General features: G+C 42.5%; 1 pseudogene; it reads left to right on the top strand.

Annotated features, from left to right (window-relative positions):
* Positions 1-17657, top strand: part of LOC119037748 (tissue alpha-L-fucosidase-like) — a 72456-nt pseudogene that overhangs the window by 47282 nt on the left and 7517 nt on the right.

Genomic DNA, 17657 nt, shown 5'->3' with positions numbered 1-17657 from the left:
GAAGATGTCAACTCTCAGGGCTGGTGTAGTGTAGCATCTTGTTTACACTTGGAATCTATCACTGCATGGAGCACAACACCTGTGACCTAGTAGGTAAGCAATAAATGCTTGTCAATTGGTTAATTCCGTTGTCTCAAGTGCCGCCTGCACATTAACCCCCTGCGGGGGGTGGGGTGGGGTGGGGGATGCTTTAAACAACAAACAACAAATGCTGCCCTGGCCTTACTCCACCATCTGAATCCTGACCTCAGGGTGTGGAGTCCCAGCACTGGTACTTTTGTAAAGCACCCCAGCTGATTCTGGATTAATTAACCTGCTGCTTTACTTGGCGACCTTCTGTTTGCTTCCAAGTTTGGAAAAAAAATGGTTTTGTTTTGATTTTAGTTCTTTTGAGGAATAAATATCTCAATCACTGAGAAGATGCCAGTGCTATCTGACAGTGAGAGTAGAATAAGTTTTCTTATCTGTAAAATGGGAAGAATAAAATAACTAACCCCCTCTTAAGATTTTTTGTAAAAATTAAATGCAAAACTCTTAGCACAATATCTGGTACACAAGTATTTGATACAAAAAGTCTAATATGAAGAAGACGGTGATGTGTTTGTTTTCATTATAGCTGGTTTCTCATTGGGTTTATGACTCCAGTTTCCTCCCAGACTGAGCTCCCCGAAGTTTTTGCCTCGTTCTCCCCTTTGCCCCTGCTCTGTGGACTGACCCTGCGCTCTGGAGTCTGCCTGTCCTTCTCACTCCCATCGCCCCAGGTCCAATCCTCACGCTCTCTCCTCCCTCTCTACTAGATGGTGTTCATCAAACCAGTCTCCTTGCCAATACTCTACCTGTGTGTCAGACGTCCCTGCGAGGCTCCCAAAATTCCTTGAAGTCAAGCGGTGATGTTGGTGCTGCCAAGCTCAATGCTCAACCTGTATCTTCATAAGCAGTTTGGTTACTTTCTTCACACTCTCCACTTCCTCAAGTTTAAATAAGTTTCATCTGATAATACTTTCTACTCAGACGGGTGGTTGTGAGACTAGAATAAGAGAATTCTCGTCAGTAAAGCATCCAGAAATCTACATGGCATGTAATAAGGGCTCAATGGGTGTTTATTATTTGTAGTAGTAATGATAGTAGTAGTATTTGGAAATTGACTGCCAACAACTTTCCGCCCATGCTAAGTGCCGGCCATATGGAAAATCCTGCTGTTCCCACACCACACCTTGAATTAAGTCTCTGTTCCCATTGTTTTAACTTTTGGAATGCCTGCTATTCCCCTATAGGTGTCTGAATCTTATCAGTCTTTTTCTTTTTCTTTTTTAAGCAAAAGAAATTTATTCTCTCATAGTTTTGAAAGCCAAAAGTCCAAAATTAATGTGTCAGCTTGTCCACACTCCCTGTGGAGAATCTATTCATTGTTTCTTCCAGCTTTTGGTAGCTGTGAGCATTGCTTGGCTTTTGGCGACATCACTCCAATCTCCACCTTGCTGTTCATCCTACCCCCTTGCATCTGTTTCAGTTCTACCTTTGTCTCTTTTATAAGGATTCATATGGTTGCACTTAGGATCCACCCAGACAATCCAGGATAATAACATCTGCAAAGACCCTTTTTGCAAACAAGGTAACACTAACAGGTTAATTAATTAATTCTGGGAATTTGTACAGGAACGTGTCTTTGGGAGCCATTATCAGCCTAGCACAAACACTTTACAGAGTATGATAAATGCAGTGAGAATTCAGAATAAATAAATTAGGACAAGAAATCTCTTGGATGCCAGAGGACAAAAATCTAGAATGGAAGAATCCTATCAGTTTTAAAGGGCTACCTCCTGCAACTAAATTACTTCCTCTCCTGACATTGAACAAAAACCACTGGGATTCTCACACTTCAGCAGACATTGGGTTCACCTGGAGGGCTTGTTAAAACACTGACTTCCGGACCCACCCCAGGAGATCCTAATTTGGTAGGTTTAGGATGGGGCCCAAGAATTCACTTTTCTAACAAGTTCCCAGGTATTTCTGACCCTTCTTGTTCAAAGTCCCTACTTTGTGTAGTGCTGTTTTAGGGCCCTGGACACCTTACAACTTTTATTAGAGTTATTTGAGTACAAATTCCTTCTCCAAGGAAATTCTAAGTTCTCAATGCAAAGACCAAAGCCTACCTTTCCTTTTCTTTGGAGGAGGTAGGCCTTGGGCTGGGACTTAAAGGGTGTGCAGGGTTGAGAGCCCTGCAATTGGAGGTCCTGGACCAAGAATAGAAAAGGTCTTGGTTGTGGGAGCATGGGTGGATGGGATGAGAAGGCACAATGGGAAATAAGCCTAGGGAAACGAGTCAGGCTGGATTTGAGAGGTGGGTGTGGCAGGGGGACCTTAAAAGACAGGCACAAGAATGGACATTTGTGTTGCTAACTTGCAAAACTCAAAGGCTGAACGGCATGGTGTCGTGATAATGGTCCCTTCCATTTTGACCATAAGCTCCTGTAGAGCGTGGATTCTCTTGGCGTTTCCAGTAATGGGCACATCCCAGGTGCTCAAAGGTGTTTGCACTCCTCGCTCTCAGTGTGCCGTGCTGTGAATGACTCTCATCCATACACACATGGGCTGAGGCTCCGGGACACCAACTGACCTTGCATACCTGGGCCAACCCAGAGCCTTGAGGTCACCGTGACTGGTACCCCAACACACAAAATCTGGCCCATTCCTTCTCTCAGAGCAGTTTGTACTGATTTGAAAGTTGCTTGGCCAAGGAGCCAGAAACATCGCCTCTAGAAGCTGGGTTTAAGGAGATCATTGTGAGAGAGAAAGAAGCCACCTGGAGGAAGCAGGTCTGGGCTCAGTGAGAAGCACGTGTTGTTGTTCTGCAGGTTTTCTGCTATGCCTGCTGCACGGGGTGCTGACCAGGCTAAACGATTAGTGTATGTGACTATACTTGGCTCTAAAGCACTGTAGGAATACAATTAATTATGTTTATAATTATAGGTAATATAATTATAATTGTAATTACTTTGTGGGTAGAAGCAAAAAAATATGTGTATATATACATATATGATATATACAATACATATATGCCAAACAACCATGATATGTATATGTGTGTGTGTATATATCTCATGCCTGTTTGCTAGTAAAATATCTTTGGTGGATATCCTTGGTGAGATCATCAAAACTTGATTCGCTCTCTTTGACTTTTTTCACCATCGGCATATATGTGAGACTTTGGCTCAAGAACTTATAATTATGTGTTAGAAAATGGGAGTAAATACATAGAGTAAAACTGGAAGACCCAACACATCAGTAGAAATATTCATTGGCACCTATCTACCAGGAAGATAAAGTAAACACAGTTTACTGGATTAATTTACCTGTATATAGCAATAATGCTTGCAAAGATCCCATAGTTAAAGGAGCATGTACATATAATTTCTATAACTGTTGTGTTTCTATATTAGTCAAGGCGAGTTATTTCCAGAAACCCCTAGACTGCAATACAATCTCAGATGATGACACTGCTGTGTCCCTACATCATCTGTCTGCTCTGTGCTTCAGGCGATGCTTATTAGTACTAAGCTAGAAATGTGATGTTAGACGAATTTGCTTATTCAGCAAAACTAGTAAGCTGGAAAGAAGTGCCAGCCAGTTTACTTCCTCCCATTAACATGCTTTATCTTAAAATATGACGGTGTTCGGGTCTCTGTTCTGGAGCAACAGCTGTCTTTCTGCCCGAGGGAAGCATCTCGGGCTGGGACTCTCCTCGTGTACCAGGGAAGTCTGTGCTTCACCACCACCTTCGTCAGTATTTTCCCCCTTTGGAAAATCAGCGCCACTCGAGGTATTTAACAGGGCAAACGCCCCTGGTGTCTCCCTCCCTGAAACGGCAAGTTTCCCCCCAAGAAGTGAAACATTGTATTTCTTTGGAGTCTCTGACATTCTGCCCTTGTTCCTATGCGCTATTAATTGTTGTTAATTTCTAACACCTCATTAATTATTTCCATTAAAGATGTGGGAGAGGGAAATGCCCTTCACTCATGGGCAGTCACAAGAATAAACCACGAATAATTACAAAAAGTGTGCTAGTTTAAAAGTAAAGAAGTGGATTTGAGCCATTTGTGTGAAAGTCTGTATTTCTGATGGCTGGGCTGTGACACTTTGAAATCCCACCACTGGCAGTGTAGGTGGGGACACCTGGAACGACACAGTCGTGGCTGAGTAAGAAGCTGAGTGTTTGCTTCCTTCGTGACCATAACATTTGGCCTGCAGAGCATGATGTACTTTTCAGAGAACTTTTACTCTTCACAACTTCTTACTCCTCTGCAAAAGCAGCCTAGAGGTGGAACAGCTTCCTCCAGTGTCGCGGAGTTCCTGACCCCACTCCCATTCAGCCCACCAGACCATGCGGGGCGATCAGCGCCAGCTCTAGTGACTGTCACGCCCACCTCTGGCCTCCTCAGAGGAGGAGGTTTTTTAAAAAAAATGCCTGGACTTTCATTTAGTGTTGAGATTTTTAATTTGGTGCCTATCTTGAAAGCTCAGGCAGAAGATTCTTTTCATGGGTTTCTAGGGGTGTTGAGGATTAAACGTTATATTGGAAAAGAAGCATGAAATATGGTTTCTAGGTTTGACCAACCAGCAAAACTTTTCAAGTATAGACAAAAGATTTACGGAAAATGAATGAAAAATTATTTTATGGATATAGAGTTCAACAGTGAAATTCAGACAGCTTAGATTCTATAGCTAAAAGGTAGACTCATTGCAAGGATCATATTTTGAACTCGAGGGGTCCATGTAATAGGAAAATGGCCATCCAGAGAGGTTCAGGGCCGTGTTACTGAGGGAGATCTCATGATTTCTTATTTTGATTCTGCTTTTCATCTGGACTGTGATTTCAAGAGCAAGGGCAGCATACTCATTTTGCTCTCCTTCCCCTTTTCCCTCGCTCCTCCTGTTCTTCTGTCCTAGCACACTGGGGAACAAGAAGGGACAAGTTTCTGTTTCCCGGAATAGACTGAAAACTGTATCAGGTAACTCAGGGTAGCGGGTGACATCATGGACAAAGGCCAGGCTGGAAGTCGTCCACAAAAGTCTTATTTTAAGAAATGATTTGACTTCAGGCCCCCATTCCTTCTCCTCTGTGAAATGAGGCACTTGTATTTTAACTCTTAAAGCTTTCTAGACAGTTGGATTTTACGGTCTAAATTCCCCCCTCATTTCTTCCCATTGTTTTAATCACTTCTTTTCATTGTTATACAGTAGTTCATGGTTGACACAGTTTCATATTTTCTATATTACCTCTTTTGTGAATGGACATTTAGGTTGTTGGAAATTTTTTTCCATTTGAAGTCAGTTTGTGTTAACGTTTTTGTTCAAATCCCTTCAAATATATGCATAAAAAATTTCTCCAGACTTTCAATTTTACCAAATGCTGTCAGATTAACCTGCAGAGGAACTGTGCTAATTTATCAATCTTCGTTCCTTCCCCCTCGAGTCCCATAAATGACTACAGGGGGTTGGCCATCTGACCACCTGATGCTGGCCAGCAGGAGCCACGTCCCTGTTATTGCTGATGTAACCCCCAGCATCTCTGCGCTTCTTGCTTCCCTTCAAGTCTCCCCTCTCCACCAATCATGGGGTTTGTTTCTTTGGTAAGAGGTGAAGGTGGGAGCCTAGCTCGTACTTCTGTTTGCTCCCAGCTCTTTAGCCTCTGCCCTAATAATGTCTTTATTCCCCACAAAAGTCTATGCTTTCAAAATATGCAAGACAGGAAGAGAATTCTTGCTCACCCCTCCTTGAGTTATAGAACAGAGGTATGTCCAGCTGCTTGAATGGGGAGAAGGAAGGTCAAAAGGGGAATAGGGAATGCTAGAGAAAATAATCAGGCAATACTTTAAAAAATGCATCTGTCAACATGTGCATTTAACAAATTGCCTTTTTGAAATTAATAAAATTGCTTGAAATCTGAACTGTCTGGGAAATCTAGCACTTAGAGCCATTGTTACTGTAACATTTATTTCTGTCTTGGGTTGTAGGATAGATAGTATTTCATGATTTGCCTGTGGGTCTTATATTTCCTGTAGAAAGACAATGGTCTTGAATTAGGTAGATGAGCTATATATATAGCTCATCTTATATATATAGCTCCTTATTCCAGGGAATAAGAAGAAAATAGTAAACCCCAGAAATATTTCAAAGGGGAACATATGGAATGAAGGGAATTTGATATCTTCCCCTTCAAAAGGTTGGGGGAAAGTGAGGAGAAGCTCATGATTTTGAGCCATGGAGATGAGATAAATGCTTGTTCCTTTGATAAAAAAAATGGGATACAGATGGAGCTTGAGATGATAGGTAGAAGTTGATGGGTTTCAGTTTGGAATAGAAGTGCGTTCCTCCCCAGAAGTGCATTCTAAGACATCTGCCTTTTCTTTAAAATCCCATCCAGGATGGAACACTTTTGCTGTGTTTTCATGTGATCCTCACGGACGCCCTCCTTCCAGGTGGCATGTTCTCCTGCTCACTTCAGGTGGCAGTCATCCCCTTCAGCCTGCCAGGCAGCAGCTTTCTGCTTATTTGGTGCTCTCCATTGTCTTCTCGGGTCCTAGACATGGTCTTTGCAGGAGCCTGTGTGAGCATGTACACACACGCAGACTAGAGGACCTGGATGCATGCTTTCCTCCAGGGAAAGGACCAAGTTCCTTCTATATCTTAAGAACTGGCTTCTATTGACTTTACCTGTGAGCATCCTTAAATAGGGGGCAGTCTTATTATAGTCTTTTTGTGGTAATTCATTCATTTCAGAAAGTGAATTATCCCACAGACTGTTGAATATTCTATTAGAGGTCCCCACCTAACATCATCATAAACAGGACTCACAGCTCTGTCTTCTCATGAAGCCTCTGGTATATTGTTATTCCTTGCCCCATTTGAAGTTTTTTGAAAATAAATTATTGAGCAAATGTTATTCAGTTCCCCTACTTTTACCTCCCACAACATCAAGACCACAGATACCTCAGTGCTGACTGTACCCTCCTTTCGTCCCAGCCAGAGGCAAACAGAATGAGGATATTTCTACCTAGTTTCATTGGAACACTGTCTTAAACAGACTGCTCTGAGTCATCACTGATGTCCTGTTTTTAGGACAAAGATTAATTGCTCTGACCTCAGAGTTACTCTTTTCAAGGACTCAAGTTTAAAGGTTATGAAGAGCTATTCAAACTCAATTATTTCTAGTTCCTCTCTCACTTTTTATACTGCTTTTCAATATATGATAGCATTCCCATTTATAGGCATGAACTAGTTTAAGTAATGTGTACTTCCAAGATTGTAAAATTTATTTAAAGATGCATTCATTTCTTTATATACCCTTTCAACCAACATTTCTCAAAGGCTCTGGAATGTTAGGCACATATACCAGGTGCCGATGGTCAGATATATCCTAGGAGATGCCTTCCAGATTGAGATCCAGTGGGAGGCAATTGGCCATCCTTAACCTGAGAGAAATTGCCCGCCTCTTCTGCTGTTTCATTTTCTCCACTTTTCTTCCTTTATCTTTTCTATACTTATTTATCTTTCATCCTTTATTTCTTTTGTTTTTTCTTTTTCTTTCTTTTTTCCCTTCTTTTTTTCACTATTACGGCATGCCATGTTATCTTAAAAATCTCAACTTTGTTTTATTTTGTTCCCCTACTTATTTCATAGCACTAACATTTGTCAATGATGATGGACAAACCACCACTCGGCCTAATTTAGAGTCATTTGACAACTTTAGGTATCTGAGAATATACCAAAAGGATTTTAGAAATGTGTAAACCACTAAAAGAGTGAATAAAGCTATTGAAGAAAAAACCCAGTGAGGATTTTACAACCCAGAATGAAGAACTGTATTTTCTGAATAAAAAGTTTCTGGATTGCTCAGGATTGGCAAGGTTTCACTGTGGTAACAAGCAACCTCCCATGTCAGTGGCTTCCTATTTCTTCCTGATGCTACACATCCAACGTGGGCCTGTGGACTCAGCTTCACTGAGCTGTTCAGGAATCCAGGATATCAGGCTCCCTGTCATCTCAACACAAGCTTCCAAGCTCACTTTGCAGAGAAGGAGAGAGCTGGGGGTTCTTCCACTGCCAATCGAAAGCCGTGGCCTGGAAGTTACATGCAGTGCCCCTGCTCACAACAACACACACATCACATGGCCTATCCACCCACCAAGGAGCCAAGCCCTGCAGCCTCCATGTGTCTGAGAGGAGAGGGTGCCCGACCCTTCGTGACACGAGTAGTGTCCATCACAGCATTTGGGGGTCAGCAAGTTTGAAGTGAAGACCATGGAAGACCCCAAAAGGTCTGGAGGCTGTTCCTGAAGGGCAAGTGCGGCACAGAGAGCCAACCTGTGTTGTGCAGCAACGAGACCTCACTCCTAACCCCCCTGATGTGTGTTTTACATGTAGGTCTCTCTGGCTACAGAAGCCCCTCAGTGCATCAGGCGGCCTTTTGCACAGATTCTTGTACATGGAGGCAGCATTTTTAATAAACCCAGGTGTGACCTTTTATCCAATAAAGTGTCAATCTTAAATTACTAAGATAATTCATCCCTAAGGTTGAACCAGTCCTCTTAATTTACTTCTTTAATTAAGGGATGTGTGGGGTTTGTGAGGCTTGGGCCATTAGGAAGCATGACCGTTCCGAGCCAAGGCTGGGAGGCTCTCCCAGCCTGTGACAGTGTGATGGAGCGAGGCCGCCAGCAAGCCAGGGTATCAAGGATGACAGGACAGCCCCATCTATTGTGGCCACCAACCTGAATACATAACCGAGTGTTATCACCTCCCTCAGACACATTCTCTCAAAGTGAAATGAACTTTATGGGGTGCGCAATTGTAAAGTCTTTTTGAATGGTTTTATGTAATGACCTGGGAGTTTTCAGACAAGTGACCTCTAGGCAGCTGCAAACTAGAGTCAGCATACACTTCTGGACTTCCTGGAATGCCGAAGATCAAGGTCCTAAGGGTCATCCAAGAGTATATACATGCTCATGACTGACCCTTTGACGGAGACCGGCCTGAAAGGGAAAGCTGATGAAATCAGCTTGATGCAGTGGTGATTAAGAGCTGAGACTTCAAATCCAGGCCCATTCTGGGTTTGCATCTTGGAGGCTCACTTATGAGCTTGTGTGACCTTGAACAAGTTATATAACGTCTTTCAACTTTAGTTTCCCATAAAATGAAGATGAAAATAGTGCTTATCTTATGGGCTTGTTGTAAGAATTAAGTGAGGTGATAATACTTAGCATAGTGTCTGGCTCATATAAGTGATCAGAAAATGTTAACTGTTGCTAGCAGCTGTTATTATTAATATTGCTCAGGGTAGCGAGCATGTATGTAGTATATACCTTAATCAAAACATGGTGCGAGACAGTAAAAGGCATATCTGGGCAAATAGGTCAGGGGTCTGCAAATGTCTGTGTGTGTGAGAGAGAGAGGGGGAGACAGAGAGAGATGTAAGGGTGGCATGAAGGGAGAACAAGCAGGAGAGAAAAATATATAATAGCTAAAACAAAAATAGATAACATTTAATTGTGGGCTTACTCTGCAATAGATACTTTGGATACATAGACTTTATACAACCAATCTCATTTAACATCCACACAACAGCGTGGATAGGCATCTTTAGTGTCCATCTTACATTTGAAAGAGCCTTAGAAAGATGGAGTCAGTGGCAGTGGGTGGCACATGGGACTGGGGCGGGGACCAGACTGTGTGGTCTGGCTTGACTGGAGTACAGGAGAGGACTGGATAAGTAGAACATGATGTACCAGGTGCTCCAGGGAAGTCCTTCTCACCAGCTCATGTAGTCATTGCCCATGTGAAGTCCAAGTCTATCTCTAATTTTGCCCACAAGGTCATTAGTGGTGTGCTGTTTGACAAACAGAAGACTGCCTTGAGGAAGTCACCTCATCTTTAACAGGCTGGAAGACTAAAACACATATTCATAACTTGCTTAATCTCAGCTCCACATACTGTGGCAAATTCAGGGCATTTTGGAAACAGCAGCCAGTGGCAAACCAGCCCCACAAAGGGGCCACTGGAGGTGAAAACTTCATGTGATCCAAGGTTGACCACTAGATGGAGCACTGACAGGCATGGTAGCTGAAGTCCGTAGTTAGAACCCAAACCAACCTCCCCACCCCTCCACCTTCCATTTGTCTTTTCATCCCTAGGAGGCCAAGCCCATCATCAATAGTAGAGTTTTTAACTCCTCCATCCACGAATGTGTTTTATTATGGGTTTGGAGATAAAATGTAAAAGTATAAGGAACTTTGGAAGCTTCCAGATTCGTCTAGACTTTTGCCCCATTAAACACTTTGGGAAGAAAGGTAATCTCCACGTAAAATCTCCATTAAAATAACCTTGTAGGCTTATCTGAAATTAGCACCTCCAGAACTCTTGTTCCGACCGTTGGTTTAGTTGACCTGCTCATGTCCTGATCTTATACTTGATAAACACTTCTAATCAGATAAGAAAAGAATTGACGCATTTCTACATCATAGATCAACCTTAATGTTATTTGAAAATAGGAGTTGGTCTTGGGACTTGGGTTTTCCCTTTGTATTTGTGTGTGATTTACTGTTCATCCTGCACTAGACACTAAAATGCATTGTTTAATTATCTGAGCGCAACACACCATTTTATAATTCATTAGTCAGTTGCTCTTTGCAAAAGCTTATTTCTTATGAAACAAAAGTGGGAATCATGCAACTGGACTATTTATCTCTCTTTAGGGGTTGGGGGTTAATATCTGATAGCTCATAACATCTTTATTATAATGCATTTATAATGATTTACTGGAATCATTCTATGGCTAAGTATCTAATGTCAAAGCTGGGATCTGGCATGAAATAAAATGCTGTATCCTTGGGTAGCTCTAGGGAAAAAAAGGCCTCAGCCAATATTTTCTGTGCAATTCTACAAACTGTAATAAGGGTAGGGGTAATTGCCTTAATGTCAATTAAGCTATTAATAATGCCCATCTTGTCATTCCTAAATATAGCACTGTCTCAATCCTCCATTACTGTCCCCTGTTAAGACTACACAGGAATGAGATCATACTTTATGTGGGTGAGGAAGTCTTACCTCCCTTGTATAAAAAAGTTCAGGGGGTTGATTTACTTGTTTTTGATAAAAATTTCTACTTAGACATGTATGCGTATTTGTAAGGGCAGGGGTTGGTGATACTTGTGAGAAGGGTCACGCATTAAAAACCGTTCTCTGCTCCTATTCTGCTTCTAGGTGACCAGAGTGCGGTGCTCCACACAGGACTCCTGTTTCAGGGTCCAGGCCCCTGCCCGTTGGTCCAGCGAGGTTGTGACGACTGCCTAGGCATTTCAGAGTCGGGAGCCCTTACCCTGGCTCCATGTGGCACTGCACTGTGTGTGTGTTGTTCCCAAGCAACTGGGATGCACACGGTGCCTGAAGGTAAAGCAAATGATACTGAGGCTCCATCATCACAGCGTAGAGGGGCCAGTGGTCTACCAGCAGATTTCAGCAGCCTACGTCCAGGGTAAAGTCGATTTGGATTAGGGATTAGGAGGAGGTAAACTGTGGGGTTTTGGTGAGTAGGGAGAATGTCACCAACTCTCCCCGATCGGCTTTAAATCAGAACCCCTTTGCTCACCGTGAAGAAACAGGACAGGATCTCCTTCCTTAGTTGGCACTTACATTTCTCCTGGGCTAAGATTTCTGAGCAGCCACTTCCTTCTGCCCCCCTTGTTGGCCATCTTGGTGAAGTGAACTTCTACTTGATGATATTTAGAGCTCATTAACTTGTCCCAAGGAAGCTTATTGTATGGCAGTTTAATGACAGAAACCTGTTTTAATGCAAATGGACACGTAATCCCAGTAACCACTCTGAGGGTGTAAATTTAAAACAATTGCTGAGAACTGACACCAGAGTTTAATAAGATGGAGGGCTCATTCCTAGATCCCCCTACGCCCAGGGGACCCTGCTTGGACATCCAGCCCTGGCAGTTTTAGTGCAGCCCCGGGTTACCATGGAAACTAGGAAGGGAGGGAGGAGCTTCGGGGAGCCCCTCAGGTGGAGAGGATTCTGAGCTCAGGTGGAGTGGGTGAGAGTGCAGGAGGGAGGAAGACTGTGAGAGGGGAGGAAGTGAAGGTTGCGTGATGAACTCAGCTCCTTTTCTGAACAAGGTTGGGGAAGATGTGATGAGACCCAGGAGGCTGCCTTCTGTCCTGGCTTGTTCAAATGACTGATCCAGGCAAATCCCCACTGAAAGAGCACAAAACCTTGCCTGGGACCCCCTCCTCCCCGCAGGTAAAGGGGAAAGCCTGCCTGGGGGAGGGGCGGTGGAAATGAGAACGAGGCGGGAATTGTTTGTGAATATTTGCTAGATTATAATGCTGTTGGGTACTACATCATTCTCCAGAGAGCCCTGAATAAGGTTATTATGGGTGAAGTCATTTTTGTAATAAAGTTGGCTGTAACTCTGGGTCATAAATCATGGGTTCTGGTACTAAAAAAATTACTAAACATGCCTCCGTTACCACATACTGTCCTCCTTTTAAATACTTTGATTTTACTACAAATTCTCCATTGACTGAGATGGGGGAAATAACACAATGAGCAAATGATTCCTTCCGTCCAGGGCCGCAGCCCTGCCGGCATCTGGGCCTCCCGGAATGATTTCCTGAGGTGTGATGTTATTTATGGTGTGCTTTCTCTATCAAAACGGCAAACAGCATTCCGAGTGACCCGAGCATTTGCATCATTGCTTCTCTCGCTAATTGATTCATCCCCTGGCAGGGCCTGAGACACGGGCTGTTAGCTGGACACTCTCTCCCAGCTGCAGAGCCTATGGATTAAGGTGCACAATAAGCAAAGATGTTAATAAAATTGTTAAATGTCAAAGCCACAAAACCCACACCCATTCAGGGTCCATCAGCTCTTCAGGAATGATTCCGTAAAATACCATCTCCTCCCCTTGTCCTTTGCTCAGTCAAAACTTCACAACCTTTGTCAAATAAGGAGATTAAGAACTGTTATTAACAACACTGATGTTTCACGTCTTTGCTAACTCCTTCCTTTCAAATAAGAGCCCGGTGCAGAAGGACAAGGAGTGTTATCATATGAAGTGCATGTTAGATGTAATAACAAAGCAGAAAGGGGAGTGTGGCCCCAGTGGCGGTTGAAAGAGGGACAGAGTGTGGATCTCTATAGCTCAGTGGCTGCAAAGCAGAAAATGAAGATTGTAAAAACGTCACATAAAGAAAAAATGCACAGTGGGTTCGTTTTGCGATGCCCATAACTCAGTAATGCCTTTAAGTAGCTAGAAGAAATATAATAAATGTTTTTCCACAACATTGATCATACTGTATCAGAGGAAATATTACTGTGCAGGGAGCCATGATTATACTGGTAGTAATTCTCGGTGCAGAAAACTAGTAGAAGATGGGACCCTTTATAGGCCAAACTTTTATTGGCTGCAGTTATTTACCTTTAAGAATATGCCTAATACATTGTCCTATAGCTAAATATTTTTTTGTGAAAATTCAAGTCAGCTCTATCAGTAAATCAGGAATCCTGCCACCATTTTATAGAATTTATATATTTTTTCCTGAAGATGCTCTGATGCGTTCCAGAATACAAAACCAGCCAATTGACCATGTAAAAATTCTAGAATGTCTGTAAAACAGATGCTTCTTCTGTATTCTGAACCCAGACAGGGGCAGACAGGTTTATGGCACACGGTTTCATCCTGATGCCATACATGTGTATGACATTACATATTATATATGTAACATCTGTATATAGCATATTATATAGAACAGTATATTATACAGAACAATGTATTTATATATATAATGCCATCTATATATTTATATAATATGTAATGCCATATATATGTGTATATACACACACACATATATAACATCTCTCTAAAGAAATTAAGTGGATTATTAGGTTAGACACTACAGTAAAATAGTGCACAGCTCCACCTGAAGCTGTAAGCCTAGAAAAGATGTGCACGTCATACAACTGTTTTTCTTTCTTTTTCTCCCCCCTTGTCCTGAAACACTGAAGAAAGCTTTGCAAGACCTGTTTTTTTCCCTTTGGAAGAACGAAGGGAACTGATTCCTCATGCTGGCCTCTTGCTTCTTGGCCTGGCAGGAGCTAGTAATGTGACAGCCGTGACGAGTTTGGTGCAGGAGGCCTCAGTGTGTCAAGGAAAAGTTCCACTTTCACTCTTGAGGGATTCCAGGGCTTGACCCAGAAATCACTGAGTCAGGGTTTCAGGGTGCACAAGATAAGAGCTGGCCCAGCCAGATCCCTGCAGAACTGAAAGGAGAGATGAGACCTGGGCATGCTAATTCTCCATCTACTCCCCAGAAAGCCTTGCTGTGAAAATGACTAAGAGAAGCAAGGAGCCAGAAGCGTCTGCAAGAGAAGATACCATGAGAGCAGAGACAGGAGCGAGGCATTCTTTTACTTCAGAATCTGGATAATCCAGCCTGCAGTTCAAAGGCCTGGTAAAAGCAAACAAGCCTGGCTAGAGGCTGCAGATTTACCTGCTCTGTTTCAGTGTACCTCTCCCCTAACTCTCACTGACACACGTGGGAAGAATTGCCCAGGCTTCCTTGCGGACACTATCCATTCCTGTTTGGTCCCCAGCCTCCTTTGCTCTTTGCTTTACGCAAACCCCAGGTCTCACGCACGCGTGCTCCTTCAGGGCAGTTTCTGGGAGGTTCTTTCTTCTCCACCATTTGGGCGCAAGGAAGGTATATTAGCTGAAGGGAATTTGGAGCTTTTCATGGAGCTGTGTTTTGATTTTAGTACCTTCTTACTAGAATTGGATAGCTGTTTTGTTTGATTCCCACCCCCCATACCCCCCCATTCTCTAACAAGGAAGAAGTGAAAAAGGGTCCCCTTAAGTTCTTACTTGAGAACTTTAAAGAAGCAGGCAGGCAGTTGAAGGAAAAACCCCCCAACATGAGGGAGCCGAGATTTCAGAAACAGCTCACCACAGGGTGACAATTTCTCTGAAGGAGTGCCACCTGGGAAGTTGGTAAGCGGTCACCTGATGTGCTCAGCACTGACACGGACATAAATAACTGACAGGCCGAGGTGACCTAACAGGCTTCTTCGGAAAGATCTTCCTAACATGGGGAAGGGGATCACATTTTAAACATTTTGTTACAAGTGACACTGTTCGAGGTACTTTGAAGCAATGGCAGCCGTTCTCAGAAAAAAATTTTTAAAGAACTTAAAAAAAATCAGTTCATTGCCTGGCAGTATTTGAAAGGGGGCAATTTAAAACAAAAGACGATTTTTGGAGGCCAAAATCTCTTTGAATTCCCTCTTTAGCTATATTCTCACGTTAATAAGTAGTTGTTAACCGTCAGTGACTAGCCCCACCCTTCTCTTTTCTTTCTCCTCCTCCATCCTTTCTTTTCTCTTTCCTTCCTCTTCTCCTTTAGTTTTCTTTGTTTTTCTCCTCTTTCCCACTGTCTTTCTCTTCTCCTTCAATGACTTGAAAAATCTTAATGAACTTGAAGCAATTCCACCACAATGAAAATGGTCAGGGTCACAGATGCCTTCCCTGGGGTATTTAACAGTGGAGTCAAACGCAGCTTCTGTTTTTGCTGTGTGTGCAGTGTGCATGCAGTTTCATTTATGCTTGCAAAAATATCTCAGCTGAGGAGCGTCAGAGAGGCCCTTAGAGAGTAGACCCACTATAGTTTTAGTAAAATTAAAAAAAAACAACTAAATAACAATAACAGAACAACAGACTTTGGAAACTACTTAGTAAATAAACAGAAGGAATTTTGCTTTACTTAGCATTCAGCTTTAATGCTAAGATAAGGATAAAGAATGTAGACAACATTTGATAATACAGAATATTTTATTACAATATAACAAAATTTCTATTTTGAAATGAGGTACACTTGCAATTATTTCTATGACCGCTAGATGTCACTGTTGCATATGACTGACAGTAAACACTCCTCACTAAGGCAATCTGACACTAGTATTTTAAGGGCTTTTATGCTCCCTCCTTGGTGCTCCACGTTTCCACTGAACACATGCTGTGTGCTGCCACGACTCTCTTCTCCATTCAGTGCAGGGAGCCCACTTCTCGATTGTGGCACACTACTAGGAATTCTTCTAATTTACATAGGGTGAGGTCCCCCAAACGCAGTTATTCTCCATACTTAAAAGGCCTTTGGTACTTTTATAATAGTTCCCAACATTGTACCTTAGTTATAACTAGGCACATTCTGGATACCAAATTGAGTGAAGTAAAAACATAACTATAAAATGCCCTGGATTTATAAAGTCCTCTTTTTTCCCCTCAAAGAGGCTACAGCAGTTTTCATATCTACTTTGCTCATCTGTCTTTCCAACATCCCCAGGGGGTTTACCTGTTTTAATGCTTTTATGAGTCAAAGTTGACCTGTGAAATAAATTGAATGAAGTAATTATTTGCACTGGCATCCCAGGAGTAAAGCAAAAGCAAACATCGAAAATGTGTTCCAGACAGCCAATTCTAGTCTGCAAAAGTCACTCACTGAAATTTTGGTAGTTCTGTTTTTTTTTAAAAAATTACTTTTATAATCCTTTAATTCTCAGACCCTTTAACTCTTCTTTTAAAAATTCATCTTCAAAAAACCCGGGCCATCTTGTACAGTTGCCATTATGCAAACAATAGGTCTGGAGACTTTTCCAGCCTGAAAAAAGCCTGGCCCAACAGATGTGCTAGACGAGAGCAAAACCAGAGAAGAGAAATGGGAGAGCCAATTAGAAGAGTAGCTAGCTTTTTCTATAGGTGGAAATGACCATGAGCTACAATTCGGCTGTCCAGTTTAGTCTCTTTCTTTTTCCTAAAATCTTGGAGTTGTTTTCTTTAACTTCCTCTCGTGCTTTTGCCCTGGAGAAGCCAGAGCTGTTCTTGGAGGACTACTGGCCTAGATTTCAGGGGGGGAGAAGGAGGGGAGGTCTCCGTTCTAGGGAGTTATCAGAGAGCCGTGCTGCCTGCCATCTACAGATGCTTTGATCCCAATTTCAGTCATTGTTTCCACATTTAGGGGCTGGAATGAACATCAAAGAAGTGGCGCACGGAATTTACTGAATGCCAGAGAAGTACAATAACATACAGAGGATATAAGCAAATCCCAGTGGCAAAATTTGCTGCCAATTCTTGCACATAATAGAGGCCCTAAAGTGACAGTCTGTCTTTGACAAATGCATAATGATATCAAGGCCAAGGAAGGAACTCGCATACTGAAAGGTGAATAAAAGAGTTGGGAACAATTCAGTGGACTCACATATTTCCTTCGTGTGTTTTCACATAGCAAGGAAAGCAGATGACACAAACGCATTAGGTAATCGTTGGACAGGGCTGCAAACTCACCAGCAGCTTTAATCCGACCTGGCTCTTTCAGAACCCGGCTCTAAAGATGAAAATAAAATGTGATTAGAAATCATTCATCTTCTGGAAGGAGGGTCGGGGGAAGGAACAAGTAAAGTGAAAATAGCTTTCTTGTTCTGTCTCAGATAGTTCCAGATTTTAAAGCCCATATGTTGTTTGCTTATAGCTTCTTTGCCTCCCAGGGCCAATGCTTTCCAAATGCTTCAGCTTGTGTATTGCGCCCAGTAGTCCAGGAAGCTAGAG

This window comes from Artibeus jamaicensis, unplaced genomic scaffold (assembly GCF_021234435.1).
Source record: "Artibeus jamaicensis isolate MK-2021 breed Jamaican fruit bat unplaced genomic scaffold, CSHL_Jam_final contig_391, whole genome shotgun sequence".
NCBI classification, from domain to species: domain Eukaryota; kingdom Metazoa; phylum Chordata; class Mammalia; order Chiroptera; family Phyllostomidae; genus Artibeus; species Artibeus jamaicensis.
Note: the sequence above shows the minus strand (reverse complement) of the source record. Positions and strands in the feature narration are given on the sequence as shown.